We start from the raw sequence: 21,968 nt of genomic DNA on the forward strand, positions 1-21,968 counted from the left end.
GATGCACAGATTTCATCTGCCCAAAAGGAGGAGGGGGAGGAGGGGATTTGGGGGCACAATACGCGGGATCCTGGTGCACAGTCAAGCGAATTCGCAGCAAGCATGACTTGTAAATAGCTGCGAGTTAAGTATCTGGCAAAGTGCAAAGTAGTTGCCAAGGCATCACCACCAGACTGCGGCGGCATCTTCCTCGCCATCATCTTCGTCCCCTATAGTTTGCGCCCTCATCCTGCACATAAATGCACTGCGAAAAATATGTTTTGATATCAGAAAGCCTTAATATACTTTGTAAAAAAAAATATAACCATTAAGGCCAAGTCATCACTTTTATCAAAAGTCTGAAAATATTAATTCTTTGTATAACTTTAAAACTTATACAACATGTTTATTTAACCAACGTGCCATATAAAGTTAAAAAAGATAACCTAACCTATACTTAATATGATAAAATATTAAATAATAAAGAAATCATTTTTAAATTTCTAAAAATAAAGCTAGTTTTAAAGTACCTACTGATCTAAAATGATATCAAAATATTCTAATAATATGAAATTTTTTTTTACTAGTGCAGCATCATCATCATCGTAATGAACTGGGCACGCACTTGTCTCGCTCAGCCGTAGAATGATGAATGTGGCAAGCGGCGGCAGATGGGGCGATGTCTATATGGCTATAACTATAGCCCTACCTATGAGCATGTCTATGCCCCGGGAGCGAAGAAATTGCAACATTCTGCCGCTTTATCGCTTTTCCAGGAATCGGAATACGCTTCCGCATCAATTGAAAGCGCAAGTGCCACTATTTTAGTGAGGGCTGTATATTTCCAGAAATAAAAGTCAGGAGATCTCTGTCTAAAACATTCCTACGATGTCAATTGTAAAACTGAAAACAAGGTTAATCTAAAAAATTAAAATAATTTTAATAAAACGTTGTATACTTGTTAACTACTTTAAAAAGGGTAAGTTAATTAAATAAATTTTAATAATTACAGATTCATTATTTAAAACATTGAATGAGTAATTTAAGCACAATCAAAATAAATGTTTTAGCACTATAGTACAAATAATTATTATTAAAAATAAACACCATCCCTATTATGCATTTATTGAAAGTGTGCTAAATCAATTGTGTTCACACCTAAAGAACTTAATCCACTCAGTAAATATTTTTCCCGAAAAACGGATTACATTTTTAGTTTGGCTTACTGTGAATTATTCGTCATCGCGAAGACTATCTTTCCATTTACCTTTTCCCTTCTTTACAACTATGTACAATCCGTGGTTTATCTTTCGCACTTTAGCGGGGCTTAAAATAGAAGACCACGACACTTCCTCCCGCTATTAAAAGTGGGAACTGCCGCCCTATGGCGCTGTCAAAATCAGTTAAAAACACCGATTCGCTGTCTCATCGCCGGATCAACGACCACAGCGACTTGTATGGCATGTGTGTGGATTTCTGTTGCTTTTTTATTTCGCTGTACTTTCTGTCTTCTATGTGATGAGGTACGAGCAACAAAATAAAAAATAATATAAAAACAGCAACGAGAACCAACCTCAAAGACAACTTTCAGGTGAAACACAAACAACAACGTCGCGCCAAAAAAAAAAATGTAAGAAAAAATATTTAAATATTTTAAGAGCGATGACCCAGAAGCCGAAGCCCCAGCAAAAAACAACAACAACCTCAAACACCTTCCAACCGGGCAAAGGCAACAAAAACGAACTGGAAAAAAATTAAAATGAAGAATTTTTTTGGTTCAACAAGAAGAGTTTAATTTGTCAGAACAACAAACTTGATAAAATCTATACACACGCGAGGGAGAGAGAGCCAACATAAAGTATGGTAAAAAAAAAGTGATTCAAAACAAAAAGTTTCCCAAAGATTTGGCCTCCAAGCAAACTTATTTTACGCTGACATTAACAAAATTATTTGTCGTCATATTGTGAAGTCAATTGGAAGGAAATTTTTTTAAAGAAAAAAGTAATTTGCACTAGAAAATTTAATCGTATATAAATAAATTAAACCAATTATCATTGATCTTAAAAAGGATTCTGGTTAGTATTTATATATAACATGCTTTTCTGACCCAAAATAATTTTTAAAATGTTTCTCCCAAAATATAAAATAGATTGATTTAAACAAAAAATGGGATATCGAATCATTTTAAATTAAAATTGTAAATGAACAAGCAAATTGTACAGAAAGTGGTATTCAAAGAAAATCAAAGAAGCGACGTTTTTTTAGTTAGTTTAAGTTTGAAGCTAAGTATTTATTTTAATAATAAAACTACTATATTACCAAGCATCATGTTTCTATAAAAAAGAACAAGCTAGGTATACATAAATATCTTTTTCGGGCTGTCAATTTCCCCCTATGCTTAGCTTCCCTCTATAACTCTCCGAATCTATTTTCTCATCCAACTTCTGAGATCATAAATCTTTGTTCGGCTGCCGCTTTATTTTTTTCTTTTGCTCGAAGCTCGTTGCTAGTTTCTTCTAACGTCAAACACTAATTGGTATTAGCAGTTGCTATCACACGCACCCCCTCGACAGCCCCTCAATTATGGCTCTTCAAGATTAAAGAACCAACGGGTTCAATGGATCAAGCCAAAGTTGCCTTTACCTTTTACGGCCTTTGACTTTGAATTGTGCCGCTGAATTTTGTTTGCCACAGCCGCTGACAAACAGAGAGAAACAGGTGGGCGTGGTTTTTGGGGGAAGGAGAACCTGTTGTTAGAGACTGTTGTTAATTCAAGAAGTGGGTGGTCACTAAAAAGCTCAAATTAAATTAGTATCGTATTTAACGGGCTTCGAGATTAAACAAATTAACTATTTTGGTCGGCTCAATTTGAAAACCTAATGGTTCATTTTAACTTTTAAAAGGTTTTTTAAATGAGTTGCAGAGATACAGTCTTTACTTATTTTAAAAATATTAAGACAATCAATTTTAAATGCATCTTATAAAATGGAATTAAAACACTTATTTTAAGTATTACAATTAAAAATCATGTTTACTTAATATTTTTCTATTGAAGCCTTTTAGTTTTTAAAATATCTTTTATAAGTCTAAAGCGTTTCAAGGTACTTCTATATCGATAAACGATTATTTATAATTCGGAGCCAATGTTCAGCCAACGAACCCCAAAAACAAAAGCGACAGCGCGACGTGCAAAGTGCGAAAAACGAACAACGGAAAAATTGTAACTCAAACGGAGGTCGTCGAGGGTGGGGGGTAAGCAAATGCAAATGCCCAGATACAGATACAAGCGGGCACAGATACAATCAAATACATACGTCAATTGCTTCGCTGCTTCGTCGGTGTGGCTAAAAATGAAAAATTGCTTTTCAAAATTAAATCAACATTTAATTTTCTCGTAATTTGCTGCCAGCCTGCTCAGCCGCAAAAGGAAAAGGGGGGCGGTTTTGAGTTGATGGGAAGGGGATGGCAGGGGGTTGGAAAAGCGAGTGGTAGCTGAGGGAAAACTCACGCATTTTTCTACAAATTAATTTTAGCACAAAGATTGCCAGATACAGAGAAATGTACCTCAGCTACCAGATACAAGACACCAGTGCACGGCTATAGATACAGATACAGATACGAGATACAGATACAGCTATAAGGCTATAAGGCCTGTCTGTCTTCCACAGATACATCGTATTGGTTAGCCATTAAATGACGCCAGCAACAACAAAACTACAAATCGTTTGGCAGCCAAGTGCCAAATAAAAACTTATTACTTATACGCCTCGTATGCCAGGCTAAAGCAAAAGCAAAAGCGCCCAGCACATGAATCTATTATGAATTAGACTTTGAATGCCAAAGCACACTCACATCCGCACTCATACACATACAGCGAATGGGCATAAATAAATATTTTGTAGCTCGTTTAAATATTCACCCTGGAGGGCAATTTTTCGTAAAGATTTTTCGGTTCGATTCGAATTGTATTTGCGGCAGATTTAGTTGAGTTCTCTCGCCGGGAGAATGAGTGGAAAATGTGTGTTTGGATGAGAGCAATAATGTGGAACAAGGTCCACAAATAAACAATTGAAGATTATTGAATACCAGTTGCGGTTTAAGGGGGGGGGGAGGGGTTTAGCTTAAGGAAACTCGTGTAGCAATCAATGAATAAATTAGTAAGGGTGGGCCATATGCTTGTTTACGAAGACAAATTAAATGTACTAAGCCTTGTGCTGAATTCAACACTTAAGTAGAGCAATTAAATTTAAGACTGCTATAAACTTAAGGAAAATACAGGTAAGAACAAGTTTTCATTTCCTTCTATCATTTTTTCTTAATTGGAACCATGTTATAAAAACATTTGAATGTATTTTAACTTAATTACTTAAAAATAGCAGCATTTAATAAAAACATTTTTATAATATAGACTAGAATTTAAGGTTAAATAAATAATAAGTAATTTAAAAAGAATAGAATACTGATAATAAATGACAAATAGATTCTATCAAAAATAAAATATATTAAATCTTTAAAGAAAGAATTACATTTTTGAACATTTTTCCAAAATATTAAACATTAAATTGCCCTCAAAGAATATTACTTTTAATTTTCAGCTTCAGTAGGTCTCATTTTAGACAGAATTAGTCCCATCAATCACAGCCAAGTGCTAAGCCACCACAATTTTATATCTTGACCAAAATTATCCATCACATAAACGGCTCTTCATTCATTTTATAAGTCAGCCCCCGCACGGGCATGGCAAATGATCCATGGCATAACTCTAAATAGAACACATTTGTCAAAGAAATCAAACGAAATTTTCTAATATTTTTAGAACACAAAGGTGCGGTCTCCCCACTTTCCCAACATATAGCTTTATCTATATCTTTATATGATTTGTTTAGGAACTGTGAAATTGTTAAACTGCCACTTATTAATAATGTCAAACTTATACACACACGTAAATGGAAATGGAAAAACCGAAATTCATTTTTAGTTCTTTATTGTCAAACAAACAAATAAACGACAAGAAGTTCTCTTTTTGAATTGAAATATTTTGACGTGTTCCAAATAATTTTCACCGAGTTGTTGTTGCCATTTATTATTAACTCGATTCTCTATCGGTGTGTTGTGTGTGTTGACAAGATAGAAAAAATGTGTCAGAACAACAGAAATTGTGTATTCGCCCCCGAGGGCAAAGGAAAGTTTCCATCAGATGCAGAATAATCCGAGTCCCCAGCTTCTTGGCTTGAATGGATGAGTTCCCAATGCTAATGAGCGCGTATCTGACAGATACAATTTATAATTTTGACAAGTGCAAAAGCACGAGAAAAAGAAGAATGCCAACCAAAAGCCGCAGTCAGCCAAATGGAAAACGAACAATAATATGCAATTCGAAGGGAAGAGAGGGGCAGAGTAGCGAATTCCAAACCAAAAACCAGAAAAAATAACTTTGTACAACCCACAACAAACAACAATACAAATCTCAAACAAAGCCAAATTATTTAGCATAAACGAAATTGTTGACAAATTATGATTTAGTACTGACCGCATTAACATATATCCATACACAAATATCTGGGCATATCTGAATATATACGTTTGAATATATACTTATCTGGTCAGCAAGTTATGAGCGCCGGCCATCTGTTCATAAATTTCACGCTGCTTAATTAAAATTGTGAATATTTTATGCAGTTGGGCATGGCAGTAGCCCAAGTAGCCGAAACTAATGCCCGATAAACTGTCTGACCTTTTGACCACAACTCATTTCCATGAAGAGACAGGAGGTTTGAGTTTCGATACCTATCTTTTTAAAAGGGGTAGATTAGGCGGGGGTCTTATTTTATATATATGTTTTGGTTGAGATACTTAAAAAAAATATTGAAAAAATATTTCTCAAAAATATTAGCACTTAAGAACAAGGCATACTATAATTTATCATAATATATATATATACGAATTTTTCGTATATATTCCTTTTTTAAGTGATGCTTAGAAGATAGTAATATGATTCCCGTACTAAAGAGTAACTTTCTAGTCGTTTCCCTGACCATTCTACCTACCTATTAAGAGGAAGCAAATATTAAAAATGCATTTGAAATAAATAAACACATAAATCCGTATGCGAACCGTATTTATGAGCAGATGTTTGTATTACTCGTATGCATTTAAATGATACTCTTACGAAAAATACGTTTATACTTATGCAAATTCCCTGACCGCGGGGTGTTTACATTTCCACTAATCGACACCATGACGCTACTTTGTCGACACTTTTTTGTAAGCTTTTCAGCTGTCCCGGTTTCCCCTAAATAATTCCACATCCGCTCTTCATTTGCATTTCTTCACAAGCGGCGCTTCAGCTGATAATCACCAAATTTACGCTTAAGTATTCTAAATTAACTTTGTTGCGGTTATTTCCGTCGCCATGGGTTCTCAGTTTGTGATAAATATTTGTTTTGGCTTTGGCCCGACGTGTGTCTTCTAAACGTTGTTTTTGCTGCCTTTTGGCTGTAATTGATTATTCTGCCAACTTTTCGCTATTGTTAGTCTCGCACATTTGTCGGAAATTTATATCCAAAGCGCTCTGAAATAATTTAGTGGAGTGAAATATCAAAGAATAAGGTGAAGGATCAAGGCAAAATGGGGATTGTTACACGGAATAATTTACGTTCTCATTTTGTAAATATCTTGAATAGGTCTTTAGCAATTTGTTAACAAATGTATCTATGACTTTTAATAGGGAAGATAATATTTACTATGAGTGGGAAGATATTTGTGTTCAAATATACCAATAAATGTATGTAAGTACAATAAAGATCCCCTAAAAAACAAATGCCAAATAAATTATAATTTTCTGCGATTTTTGTAATTTAATTGACAATTTTAAATATATTCAATAAAGATTTTTATATTCAAAAAAACAAAAGATATTAAGATTCGATCGTTAAATAGAAATACAATTTTTGTTTACGTTTAATTTGTTAACATTCCCTGACAGCCAGATTATTATTAAAGAATGATTATGGAATTATGTGACTGCCTTATTAATAAAATGCAGATATAACTCTCCACAAAGAGCGATCAGCAAGCAATCGCAGTTATCGACTCCGAATCTGATTGATCGAATTGCCAAAGGTCTAGACCAAAATCGCACCCCGGGAATGATCAATCTTCAGAACAGCTTTCATCAATCAGCGATGGATATTGAAATCTGGATCGGAATCGGAATACAAAATGTCAGCACTCTGTCAACGGCTTGACAGCGGGAAATAAGGAATAAGGGGAGATTTACCAGACTGAAATAAGAAAGAACAGAAGAAGTGGTTCCTTAATCTGTTTAATTTGCAGATGCAGTTGGGCAGATAAAAGGCAGCTAAATGGGCAGAGAAATCATAAAAAATGAGCATTAAAAGACTGTCCCTGAAGTGAGCGCGTCTCTTGTCTCGTTGAATATAATTTATGAGTCAATTTCAGACAATTATTGTTAAATATTATTAAGCATTCGTTGGGCTGTCAAAACACGCGCCGCCATCGTTTCGAATGATTTACAGGGAATTGAAGACAATTGTCACTCCGTGGCGAGCGATGACAAATTTTAAGTGGATAATCTTCCATATTATATTGAAACCGAGACTGCTCAGTCTCAGCCAGAAATCTCAAAAAAGAAAAAAAAAGGGAACTCGCGGATTGCCAGTGCAAATTAATGTCAACATTGATTAAGGCTGGCAACTCTGGTCCCTCGGAAACCCCCTCTTGGATTCCCCTATCCTGGCGAAACCCCTCAAAGGCATTCCGCAAATTTACACGGCCAAGCGAAAATGCGAAGACGCGTGGCTGCCAATTATGGCAAAATGAGAGGAAATACAAGGCGGATCACAGGGGAATCCAGGGGAAAGACAGCCAAAACGAGACGAAGACAGATCGCCAAGATCATTGACAATTTGTCGGTGGCATCGGATCACACAAACCAGTCTTTAACGATATAAGAGAAACAAATCAAAATTTTATGAGCCAACGTTTTGATGAGAATAAGCTACATATAAGTTGTATATAACTAATATCTTGGCAAACACAAAACCTTGCTACCTTATAGAATTTGTAGTCAAAAAATATTTGAAACCAAACAATAATAACCTTGTGAAATGTAAGCTGTTTTTCTGACTATATTATTTTCCAAATCTTATATTAATTGGTTAATTTATCAGATACATAACAAATGTAAGAATTATGTAAACTTATAAATACCTATCGAAACTTTTGTAATAAATGTAAAATTCCTAAAGCTGCCTCTACATTTTTCATAACAACCTATCATTTATAAGTCAAAAATCTTCTTTTAACCTTAGGAATAATTTATAAGGATAAAAATAAAGTTCTTAGGTAGCTAGTCTTAAGCTTAAATATTTAAAGCCTATTGGTAAGCTCAATAAAAATAAACGAATAGGTCTTAAAATCTTTGTTAATTCCTTTCAGAAGTTAGAAACTGTGCTCCAAATTCCCCTTAAGCTACCGCCAATAAGCGCTTTTAAATAAAACAAACAAATTAAGACAATGCAACTCTCTGCGCTTCGGCTGAGATAAATATCAGAGTAAACACAAAAAACACAAAGCCAAAAAAAAAGCAGCTCGGCTCGGTTCGGTTAAAATCAGCTTATTGTGGATCTGCTCAAATGTGTGAACAATATCGGCGTGCGGATCTTGCCCAGCAACCAAAACAGAGAGGCCAGATATATCGAGGGGGTCTTGAGACCCCAGAGGGGGAGTACGATGGACCCGAGAGACCTGTTTAAAAACCTGTTAATCAGCCAGAGAGTAAATCGGAGAGATATATGGCGATGAAGAGCGAATTGCAGCAGCGATTGCTGCGCTTTTGGAGCAACTCAAGAGCTGTACTTTTGCATAGCCAGGGAGAGATTGCCATTACACCCCCTACCAAAATTTGTGCCTCGCAAAACTCCTCTGCTATCCCCCCATTTTCTTTATTTTTCCCCCAACCAAAACTGACGCGAAAAAAACATTTGGAGAATGACAAAACAAAAACAGCAATCGCAATGATTCCATTTCATTCGCTTCGAGGGAAAATTTCAATTCAACGTCCGCCCAATGTGGCACCCCCATAGCAAACCCCCTTTCACTCCCAACACCCATGCTAACCACCCACTCGTGGGGGGGAATCCAATCAGCCACGCGTTGGTGATAAAATGCGTTAACAATACGTGAAAAGCTCTTTCCTAACCGTTTTCCCTTTGCCTTCCGTTTTCCGCTTTTCCTCGTTTTCTCTTCCTTTTTTCGGTTGGTTTTGCGGTATCTGACAGATTTTTGTGGGTTAGCCTAATGGGGGAAAATCAGGCAGAAGGTTTGTACACAAGCAGGCTACTAAAATCGGCAAAAGCCTCTTCTGAGGGATTTAAATTCTGGGCTCGCTTTTTGGGTGCGATGGTGTATAAGAGGTTCGGGGTGTATTACATACCGCATCACACCTGATTTTTGTGGGTAAGAAAAAGACTTTTGGGGTTATCTAAGTGGATGAAGTTGTCAGGAATATTTTATTTCTAATACAGAATTAGCTTAATGGAGTTTTCTAAAGGAATTTTTAAGAGATACCCAATTAATTTGGAAACTTTCTGAGAAGTAATGCAATAGGAAAATTCTAAACAGGTACTAAAAATTAAGTAGACAGGAATTTTTAAATGAAGCAATAATCACCTTTTTAAGCTAAAAAATATTTTTTGTGACAACCAATTAGTATATTAAATTTTTTAGTGGAAAACACAGTACTAATTAAATTTAAACACGTTAATACAATAAAAAAAACATTGAAATCGCGCTTTCAATAAATTAAATTAAGATTTAATTAGTATTAACTCCTTTAAATAACGCCTCCCTGGGGAAATCAATTCAATGAGGTCTGCAAGTAATTTGCACAAATTGATGGGTGCACTCCTTCCTGTGGTCCTGATTTTATGAGCCGTATCGGATAATCTTAATTTAAATTGCTTTCCATTCCCTGTGTCGCAAATTTTCGGGCTTTCCGCTTTCATTGCAGCCACAATTAAGCATTCAAAAAATGGTTGATCATGTTATTTAAGCCAAACACTTGTCACAATAAATCACATTTCAATCCAAATATTTGCGCAATTCCCCCAAGTCAAGGCCCCATTGAAAGTGCCCCCTTTTTTCAGTGGGTACCCCCAAAAATCCCCCCTCCGAACCCTGCGCTGCGCATCACTCATACGCCCTGTGTACAAAAGCCGAATTGTCCACAGGCCAACCACCGGTTTGCAACAACAATAAATACAATAAATACGGCGGAGAGCGAAGCGGAGAAAAGGAAAGCAAAGCAAAAGCATAGCAAAAGCAAAGTGAAGCAAAGCTCAAAGCAAACAGGGCAAAGCAAAACAAACGCAGCAGCCGCAGAGCTGCCATTTGCCCATTTTAAACTCCACCTAACCCCACATCTGGGGATCCATTTCCATCCATATCCATCGCGTACCCTCGCATTCCATGGTGGGCAGAAAATAAAAAGGAAAACACTTTTAAGCAAAATCAAATTCACAAGCAGCAACAACCTGAAAGGATGGAGGTATACCGAGGTTTTGAATACTCTAAAAATAAAACTATATAAAATATTAGTTTTGACCAGTTTATAATGCATTTTATACTTTTTTAAAGAAAATATATTAAATTTTTCTACATTTAATGTCATAGCATAAAGACTCTGTTTTTTAAGATAATCGGATTTTGGATTTTATAAAAAGTTTAGTTCCGAATCTTTACTTTTTTTACCCATATTATTTATTTTTAATGATTAAAACTCATTTATTAATTTATTTTTTAATTGTAAAAATGTTGTAAAAATTAGAATAAACTTATTAAAATATTTTTTTTAAAGAATATATCTTCACTAAATTTATTTTCCAAAATAATTTAAATACTAGAAAAATCTTTACTATATGATATAAAAACATCTTTTAATTTTACAGTTACTGTTATATCAACATAAAACTTTAAATAATGGTAATAATATAGTAAAATTCTATTATGAAATATTTTCCTAAAACAACATATCTTTAGTATCTTTAGCTAGTAAAACATGCAAACTTGGCCTCTCTTGAAATCAACAATAAACGAAACATTTTATAAAAAAAATTTTGGAATAGTATTATTTGGAATACTCCATTTTTCGAATAGCGTATTGGTGTAACAATCAAGCGCACACGCAGCTCAGTCGTCGGCGAGCATGACGAAAGTCCTTTCGCACATTACCACATTTTTGTAGCTCTCGTCGTGGTTGTTGTTGCTGTTGTTGTTATTTTTTCTGTTTGTTGCTGTTGTCTCGCATATTTTTGTTGTTGCTGCCACCCAGTGAGGCAAGCGACAGCGACACCAACAACAAACACAAAGCAAAGGCAACACGAAAGACAAAAGCTAAAAGCGACAAATGAAATAATAAGAGAGCTTAAATAACTCCACACGAGAGCGCACACACACGAAAGGGCGACTCCAGCACACACACACATACAGTCATAAAATCATGTAGGTGTGGAAAGGGGGAGGGGTTGGGGCCAGGGGGGAGGAGCAGGTTGTGTTTGCATGTTTGTTGTTACATTGACTTCCGATGACGGGCAGCAGTCTCCCTCTCTCTCCCTCTCTCTATCTCTCCTCTCCCCCCGCACCACCCACCACCCACTCGGGGGCAGCGCTGCTCGCTCAGAAGCTGCGAACTTGTTTGCTCAATATGTTTCACACACAAGCGCACGCACACTCACACTCAGACGCCGACAAAAAGCGGAGACAACGAGCGACGATGGCCACACGAAGCTTTTACATTCCACCCCCACCTCATCCCTACGCCACTGTTTGTTACACTGGACTTTAAAGTTTAGGGACTATTTGAAAATTAATAATGTTAATATATACATAAAGTTTATTACATAGGTTGGATATTTCTTTTTATCTCCAAGTGAAGTTTAATTGAAATGTCAATAATGGGAAAATACTTAGATCTTCCTCAAAAATCCCTAATTTTTTTATCGTCTCTTAAATTCTGTTTAAAATTATGATAATTTATTGGTTAATCCTTTGGACAAACTGATCTCATCTTAAGCAAGGTTAACCACCCCGTATATAATCTTCATTTAATTATTAATGTATATAATTAACTGTCATTATATTGATAAATAGCTTATAAAGAATATTGTCAATTTTTTGACGCCTGATTACCTTAAATAAGCCAAGAAAGCAAACTAAAATTGCATTTCCAATCGTGATATTTTACCTTTTAATATGAAATGTAGAAAGAATTTGAAAAAATCGAAGACTTGACTTCGTACCAAATACATGTAACTCTTAAGTACTGGCTAATAAAGTTTATAAAATTTGTTTTAGTGTACTTTCCTGCCACATTGCACGCTAAATAATGACTGACAGTATGTTGGTGCTCTATACCCCCCATCTCCCTCTCTCTCTCTCTGCCCCCTTCTCACCATCTCTTACACCCACCCCCTGCCTCTCCCACCCACCCACAGTGTGACCCCCAATTGCTCTCGCTCCCACTAAACTGGCAATCCAACAAACGCACACAAACCAAGATCTACACGACAAAAAGAGCGAAGGAGAGAGTGAGAGGGTGGGTAGCGCCAATGAAAGAGACAGGAATAGCCCAAGAGAAAGAGACGGAGAAACACGAGTTGCGGGAGAGCAGGTTGCATCGAACTTGTTGCGTTGCGCCACCTTGCGCCCGCTGCCTCCACCTCTGCCGACGTCGCTGCCTCTGCCAACGCTCTCGTTTTGCTCTTTGTGCTCCCAATTACTTTTTGCATGCTACCTTGTGCCCCCACTTCACCCCACACAACAACAACAACGAATAAGTGTTCGCATTGCTTTGCGTTATTGCTTTTGTTGTTTTTACTTGGCTTTTGGTCAGCAGCCGACTGCGACGTCGACTGCGGCAGCGGCCAGAGGCAGCACTGTGTTGACGTATTTTTTTTGTAGCTTTTGCTCTTGCCTTCGGGTGTTGTTGTTGTTATGCTTCATGCTATATCCGATGCGATGCTATATGCTATATATGCTTAATCCCTCGAAAACTGACGACCCGCAATCCACAATTCGAAATGTGTGAACCACTGTATGAGCGAGTGTGTCGAGTGTTTAGCTGCCAGTGTGCACTGAAAACAATTAGGTAATACTTTTATTTATATTTAAATAATATTGGAGAACTTACACATGAATTATTACAATTTTCAATTACTTTGCAGTCATTATTGAGCCATTTTAAATCATTTGCATCTTAAACTGTTAAAGTTTTTAACTTAAGAAGCAGATCTAAGCTTAATTTGAATTCAAACCCATTTAATTTGTGCTTAAATAATGGTAAAAAAAACGTATTATTTATATATATTAGCATAAACGCTACCATAAATTCTTTCAAAACAAAATATTTTTGCAAGCTAAAATTTCCCCGAAAAGTATGCTATAAAATATTTCATTGGTAAAAAAATATTTTTTTATTATTATATTTAAATTTTTGTACCTTTAAAATAAGTAGTATTATATATTAACTGTTAAGCAATATTTTAAAAAGTTGAACTTAGTTTTATTTTTTAATTAAAATACGTAAAAGCTTAAACAATTTGGAAAACCTTAATGGAAACAATAATAATACGTATCCATATGGATTATGCTTAAACTCTCTTATATTTTTTTCAGTGTCCGGGTGAGGTTTGTGTTTCAGGCCCGATATGCTGACCCCCTCTCTCGGGAGCACCCCCTCTCCCCCCCTTCTCCACCGCAATCGAGCACCGTTCGACCGCAAAGCGCTGGGGCCATGTTTTCACACAGAGCTTACACAGATAAACTCGATTCGGTGAGATGGGTGAGGGGCGGGAGGGGCAGAGAGCCACACACACACTCACACAATCGCACACACATTAACATATCAAATCCAAAGGCGAAACATTCGCAGCGTTCTCATTTCGCAAATTGACTTTAATATTTGTGTTGTATTTGTTTGCCTTTGCTTTTGTCTGTGCTTTTGTTTATTTCTTGCTTTTCTGCGTTTTAATTTTATACGATAATTGTTTGCCGCCAAAGAGAGTGAGAGATGGGGAGATAAAGAGATAAAGAGAGAGTGAGCCAGGGAGGGGGTGCAAATTAATTGATACGATATTATTATTTATATTTAAATGCTAATGGGACATTTTTGGTATTTTAACATACAATGCTCGCCTTAAAATTGATGGCCCATAAATGCTATAAGAAATTCGATTTTTATGGTTGATTAATTGGCGATCACTTTTCAAGAATCGATATAAAAAGTCGTTCACCGATATTAAGATCGCTGATAATGCTGCGATAACGGTATTAAAAATTACACTAAATACGGGGTAATTTATGGATTCGTTTTTGGTTAAATTTTTAAGGCTGACGGGTTATATTTAACAATCGATTTAAAATATTATCTAAATACTGAGATTTTATTTTCTGAATAATTAAATGAATAAAATAATATTTTCAATTAATTTTTTCAAAATTAAAATGCAAATAAAAATTAAAGAACTAACCAAAAAAAACAAAAAGAAAATTCCAAGACAGATATATTAAAAGCAATTTTTTAATTGTACATAAACCGAATATATTTTGTTTAAAAAATATATTATTACAAAATATTTATTTAACCAATATTTATCAAACCAAACTCATGTTTTATTGCCTGAAATTGTTAATAAATTGTTAAAAAATATGAAATTAAATATCGACATGCATATTTGAGTCAAAATTATGGCCGATGCACTGCAACAACAATCTGGTCGACCTGTCAAAACTATTTAATCTAAATAACAAAAAACCGCAGAGTGGCCAGCAACAACAAAAACACCAATAATGCCCCAAAGGGGCCAATACAAAACCAACAACAACAACAACAACACCAAGACACAAACAACACAAAAGCGCACACCAACGCGCACAACGCAACAGCAACAACAACAACAAGAGCGCGAAAAGAAAAAAGAGAACAACAACAAGAGCGCAAACACCGCAAAATAATAAACCAGCTCGACAAGTCTAAATCACACTCATTAGCAAAAGCCCCCCGAAAAAACAACAACAACAACATCATCGCACTGACCCCATCATCTCTGTCCCTCTCTCGCACACACTCTCTTTCTCTCTCTCTCTTTCTCGGTGCTCCCCACACAAATCAAAATACACACAAACACACACACTCACACTGGCACACCATCATATCTCAAATTGTTAAACGATGAGAACGAGATGAGAACCTAATAAGAAACCGAATACAAAAGATAAACACAAGCGTAAACATTTAAGTAACAAAATTGGCTTTTTGTTATGCTGAGCAAGCGAGAGAGCGAGACGGTAAGAGTCGCGCTCTTTCACACTCTTGACAGCGGGAGAGAGAGAGTGCAAGAGCGCCCGCCATTGCTGCACGGCAACACCCATACACTTGCGTCTGCAGCACGGCCATACTTTTTTTGAGAGAGCTACAGAACGAGAGCGCGCTCTCACACACTCTCTCTCTCTCTCTGAAGTAACGGCTCGTTTTTGTGCCTGTATGTGTGTGTGTGTTTGTTGTCTGTGCAATTGTTTTTTCAGTGGACAGATTGCCAATTGATTGTTGTTGCTGGCGCTCTCGTTCGCAGTCGCTGCCTCTGCCGGCGTCGTCGTTTTACGCTTTTTGTGCTTTTCGCTTCTTTTTTCCCCACCCCCTCCCCCAGCCCTTTCCCCATCTCAATTTTTGTTGTTTTTGCTGCCGACAGCGCTGCCTTTGGGGGCATAAATGCTCGCTGCCTGCCCCACAAGAGCAAACACACACACACATGCCGGAACACACATCGATTTACAGTGGAATCTCGGTACATGGTCAATTGTCAGATTTTCCCTCCAATTTACAGTGGAACCTTCGAAATATTGAACAATGTGTTTAATTGCAGCCCTATTTTAAGGGCTTTGAATATTTAGGAAAGAGTGGGGCAAAACCGACCTAATTAAAAATTAAAAAAAATCATCAAATTTTTTTTAGAAATTTAAAAATATTTATATCAATATTGATATCAAGGCATTTAGTTTTTGTTCTTAATTTTTTTTAAACTTTTTTTTTATAATATCCTTTAACTGTAAAATACAGCATTGTATAACTTTTAAGTCGTTTTTCAGAATTCTATTAGAAATAAAAATTTTTTTTTTTTCTTAGAAATTTTTGAATTTAAGTCTCCAATTTAAACAAAATGAGAAATAATTTGGAGTTATGAAAGTTCGACCCCTGCTGCTTCCACCGTATATGTAATGTGCTCGAGTTTGAGGCTGCGTCGTCGCCTCTTGTCGTATTTTCCATTTTCCATTTCCATATGTTGGCTGTGCTTTTCTGCTGTTGTTATTGTTGCTCTGCTTCCTTTTCTTTTTCTTATGCTATTTCATTTTTTTTTCTGTGTTTTTGTTTTGTTGTTGCGCAAAAGTTGTTAATATATTTGTAAAATGAAATTCATTTCGGAATTGCTGTTTGTTCTTCAGACGCGTGTGTGTGTTTGTGTGTATTGTAGTGGGTGGTTTGTGGAAAATGGTGACAAGGGGTGGTGGGTGGTTAGATGGCTTTGCATAAGTGGGTGGCAAAAGGGCGCGGTTGGAGAGTGGGTGGCTTCAGAGGACTTTAGCGGGCAACCAATTTACACTGAATGACAGTTTTGATTTATAATTTTTGATAAACATGCGAAAAGTGAAGCGCAGAGAGGTCAGTGAAGTTTATAGATGTGAAAAGGTTAGAGAAAGGGTTCATTTGAAGTATTAGGATCAAACAATCGTTTTAATTAATTTAAAAAATCATTCAATTAAATAAACAATAACCTTATGATATATGATATGATATATGGTAACAATATGATAACCAATTCATTCATTCATTCATTAATTAATTTTGGTGTTCGGTTTCGCCAGGTTTTATTTAATTATTAAAAACAAAGATTCCCAAAAATTCGATTTTTTTGGTTTTATAAAATATATTAGGTTAATAACTAAATAAAATAATATTTTAATTTTTTTGTTCTTATAACTTAAATTAAATATACATATTCTAGTGCCAATTTTCCCCACATTAAATTCCATTTAAAACCAAAACTACTATTAGTTCTACTACTTTCACATCTTTCCAAGCGCAACTTTGGACTTGCTGCCATAATCTGTTATGGATATCATAAGTAACGATAACATTAGCCCAAATAGACCCATTTCCCAGACACAAACTCATATAAAACAGTCAAGGAAAGAGAAAGAGAGAGCAGCACTTGTGTGTGCTCGACTTTTCAAAGCACAAAACCGCGCCAGGCTCCATTAAACACCCAAAGAATGGGTGAGAAAATGTGGGTGGTGTGGGAAAAGTGTGGAAAATGGGTTGTGTGTGGCTGCGAGGAGGTGGGATATGGGGTGGGTTTCGGGTCGCTCGCTTTGCCAAGAGCCAAGTATAAAAGTGTCAAAACTTTCTGTTAGATTTTTGTTTTTGTTGTATCCTTTTGTTATTTGTACACACCCTCTTACATATAGAAATACACTGGGAAAAAACTATTTAATTTAAAAATAGTATTAACCCTAATTGAGTTCAATTTGAAATATTTGGGTAGTTTTCAAAGTGTATAAGATGATTTTAAAACAAAATAAACAGATTTTTAAATTACATCCTTTGTATTATCAATTTTGTATAACAGCTTAACAAGTAAGTTCTTAAAAATAGAACTATTAAAACCATTAAAATATTTTTTTTAATTAAAAATATATCTTAAATATACATATATTTTTTTTATGTGCTCAGAACAAAAACATAGAACTAGGGATGGGAGGAAAAGAGCTCGAAAAGGAACAACTAAGGCAAAAACCATAAGCTTTTTCGCTTTTGCTCGAGTTAGAAGAAGCGGGATAGAAACACAGGATGTGCGAAAGAGAGCTTACGATGGGAGTGAAAGAGAGCGCAAGAATGGGGAGGCCAAGTCAAACAAGTGTCGCCCCACTTTCCCATTCCTCATTATATCGCACACATTTTTATTTATAGCCCAGCGTTCCTTTTTTTCGACGTGCATGTAGCGTATATATATAAAAAGGATATAGACGGGAAATGCCTTAACACAATTACAATAACTTTGACATGAAAAGTGGAACAATAAACCAAACCAAACTCGACTCAACTCGCTGGAATGGAATTGAATGGAATTGAATTGAATCGAAAGCGGGAGTTGACACCATGGGAGGAAATGGCGGTTTGTCCTCTTCCTCTCCTCTTCCTCTTCCACTCGCTCCTTCGCACGAGCTGCTCACTTCCGCTTCCGCCCATGCCCGCTCATGTGAGTGTGTGTTTGTGTGTAATGAAGCGACAGCCGGCGGCAAATGTTTCCATAAACAACAAACACGACAACAACAACGAGGTCGCACAACATTTATTAAATGGAAAAAAGAAAACAGGACAAATGGCGGAAAACTACAAAGCTAATGAATGCGCTTCTCAGCAGATAACTTTTATTATAAATCAATTATAAAATGAACATAAATATATATCTAAAAAAAAAGGTAGTGATTTTATAAAAAACGTAATATAATAATTAAATATATGAAATTTATTAACATTTTATTGAATATATAGCCTATTAAAATGTTATTAGAAAATAAATTTATCTTTTCAAATATAGCAATATTTTAAATTTAGGAAAATCGTTACAACTTAATCATTTTTTTTAATAAAAATTATATCCCAAAAACCATTTTATGTATAACTTGTGAATTATTATTGAAAAAAGACAAATACAACATAAAAATCTTGAAAAAGACAGGATGTTTATATGTATAATTTTTTTATTTATTCAATTTTATTCATTTTATTTTAAATTATGTCAAAAATTATAAAAATCTAAGACCCCCAAAATATATAACGTAGGGCAATCGCTGCTTGAGCAACTTGTAGTTATGCCTCCGGCTGAGTTCTAAGCACGCAATACCACCCCCTCCCCCGGTTCACCCCCTTCCCGCCAGCCAACGGTTTTATTAATTTAGGTTAGTGACTTAAGTTTAGCATTTGCCGCAATTAACTTAATTAGAAATGCATTTTGTGGTTGGGCCGAAGGAGCAGCCAAAGTCAACGAATGAATCAATGAATGAGTGTGTGTGCAATTGAGTGTGAATGTGACGGCGAGTGAGTGTTTGAGTGTGCGATTTTTGGGTGGGGAAAGGGAGGTTCTGTGCGCCCATAAAACATTTGCGGTGTAGGTATGTGTCATTTGTTCACTTCATTGAAATACACAGTAATACAAAATATAGGAAAGACATTAATGTGTTATATTTTTTTAAATTAAAATTAAATTCGGTATTTTATGATATGGTATCGAATTTGAAACCTTAAGATATATTTACTTTATGATTATTTCATGTTATTTTTTCTTGTCTAATCTAATTTTTTTTTTAATCTATTTTGGTTTTCATTCAAAAAAGTGGTCTTAAAATGTTAAGCTAAATTTAACTTAATATAAAAATTTTTTGAGGTAGGAACTGGAAATTCGTGCATACAAATAGATGAATGAGCGAGAGTGAATACAAATGTGAGTGCCGCGATGGCAAAGTGAGTATGCTTTATGGCCCATTATGGCAATAGCCAATATATATATGTACACACTCGTGCTTATGAAAAAGCCTCCGCTTCGATTCGATTAACTAAATGCGTAATTTTGCTCTATTTTCTGCGGCAACATGGCGTATACGTCATGCTGGAAGGCAAACTTGGGCGGAAGTGAGAAAAAAAGTGAATATGGGCGGGTGGGGGCACTCAATGACACATGGCCCTGTGGCGGGTGTAAATGCGTTGAGCATCCAAGCGAAAACTAATCCAAATCAAGTGAAACAAAACAGCCAAAAACAAAAAAAATAGCAAACAAAAAATCACACAAAATAAAGTTCCAATCCGGTTTCCATGGCAAGCTTTTATTTTATTTTTTCGAGCAGAAATAACTGAATTTTTTCGGTGTTATCCCACGCATGATCCAACGCCCTCCGCCGCCCTCCATCCCGCCAATCCATCATGGGCAACACGTTTCGCTTCAACTTGTCAAAGACTTTTCGATTTTTTCCTCCAATTTTTGCTTTTTTTTGTTTTAACATTTATTTTTATTTGCTGGCTGTCTTTTTTATAATCATTTATTTCTATTTGATTTTATTTCTTCCTCCGCATATTTTTGCGGTCGCTCGTTTTGTGGTATTGCCAAAAACCAAATAAAACAGCGATAAAAAATTAGCGGTATCTGTATAAATCTTTCAAACCGCATATTGCCGAGAGATTTGAGTGCGAGCTAAAATCGTTGTGCAATCGGAATTTTGGTTTTGATCGAAATATGTCAAAAATGGGGCACAGATTATGGCAAGAAATTTACAGAGTTATGGAATATTCAGGAGATTTTCTAGAAATAAATCAGAAAATTTGTCAGTAAACTTAAAGACTGAAAATAATATTAAAAAATATAGCAATACGTTAAGAACTGAAATCTTGATATTGGATTTCTCTGCGAATATTCGATTAATTAAACCGTTAAGGATTATAATTTCTTAGAAACCTTAAAATACCCTTAACTATAAACCTTTAACACAAGAAACATAATACCCTGATTTGAACCCATTCACAGCTTTCACCCAAGGTATTCATTACCAAAGCGCACATTACCAAATATCCCATAATTCGACCACGGATTCCTACACGCCGCCCTCGAGTTTCAAGCATTTGAGATACTCGAGTTTTGGACTCTCTGGCTTCTTCATCTGTTAATTGTATCTGTATCTTAAAAAAGTGAAGACTGGGTCACACACACGGCGGCCACTGAAGTGACTTGAATAGAAGTCAAGTGGAGCCAAACAATAGCGAAGATGAAACTGAAGACTCCCCCGCAGAGAAGCAGCCAATGTTTGGGGGTCAGCGGGATGAGGGGGTGGTCGTAGGTGGCTCAACAAATTAGCATAACTTGTCATAAGTTGAAAAATCCCATTAGGCTAAAGATTTGCCTTTTTTTGTTATTGCTCGTCTACAGAGAAAGAAAACGTAGAAACTAATTTTTACAAAATTATGAATTGTTATTTCGAATTATCTTATCTATAAATATTTAGTCCTGAAATTCCACAACTAACTTTAAATTGTAGTATACTAAATTTATTGTAGATTTATTTAGGTTTTAAGTTACCCTTGCATATCTTAGTGTTTTAAAGTCGATGTGTAACTTACATTAACTAACAAAAAATTTAAATAAATTTTTTTTTACCTTGAACTTAGAACATTTAAAAACATCAGTAACAGTTTCTTCTCTTCAAATAAAATTCAGAAATATTTTACCCTCTTTAAAAATAATATAATTTTAATTTAAAATAAAAATATCCCTTTATTGTCTAGTTTTATGTGTTTATTCAACTTATTTCTCTCTGTTTGGGCCATTGGATTTGTTTTGTTTTGGCCGCGTTGAAGGCTGATCAGGGCATTCGATCATTAAGAAATTACCATTTATGAGGTTTGAGGAACTGCAGAGTTGGGGGTTCCGCTTATTGGATTCCCTTCACTTCTCGAATGCCAGACGAGGCAATTAATTTGCATAACCAAACAATGCAAAGATCTATTTCTGCCAGTAACAAAATTTAATGTTTCATTTCCATTTACACAATTTCTTTGGCACATCTCAAGAAAGCCGCAAAATGTTTGTTAGAAGTTCGGGGGATAAAAGGTGGCGGGCGTGGTTTCATAAACCCTAATGATATCGATTAATTTGCATTTCCCTTCACAGCTTCCGTGGCAGCGTAACTTTTCCGTTGTAATTAAAACGCCAAAAGGTGCCACACCCAAGTTTTCCCTCCCAGTTTCGATATTTTATATACTTGAGCAGGACTCGGATGTTTTAATGTCTGGAAAAAGTTGGCGCAACAGCAAAAAAAAAAAACAAAATGAAAAAAAGAAGCAAGCTGGGAAAATAAAGAGAGCAGAA

The sequence above is a fragment of the Drosophila suzukii genome, chromosome 3, assembly GCF_043229965.1.
Source record: "Drosophila suzukii chromosome 3, CBGP_Dsuzu_IsoJpt1.0, whole genome shotgun sequence".
NCBI lineage: Eukaryota > Metazoa > Arthropoda > Insecta > Diptera > Drosophilidae > Drosophila > Drosophila suzukii.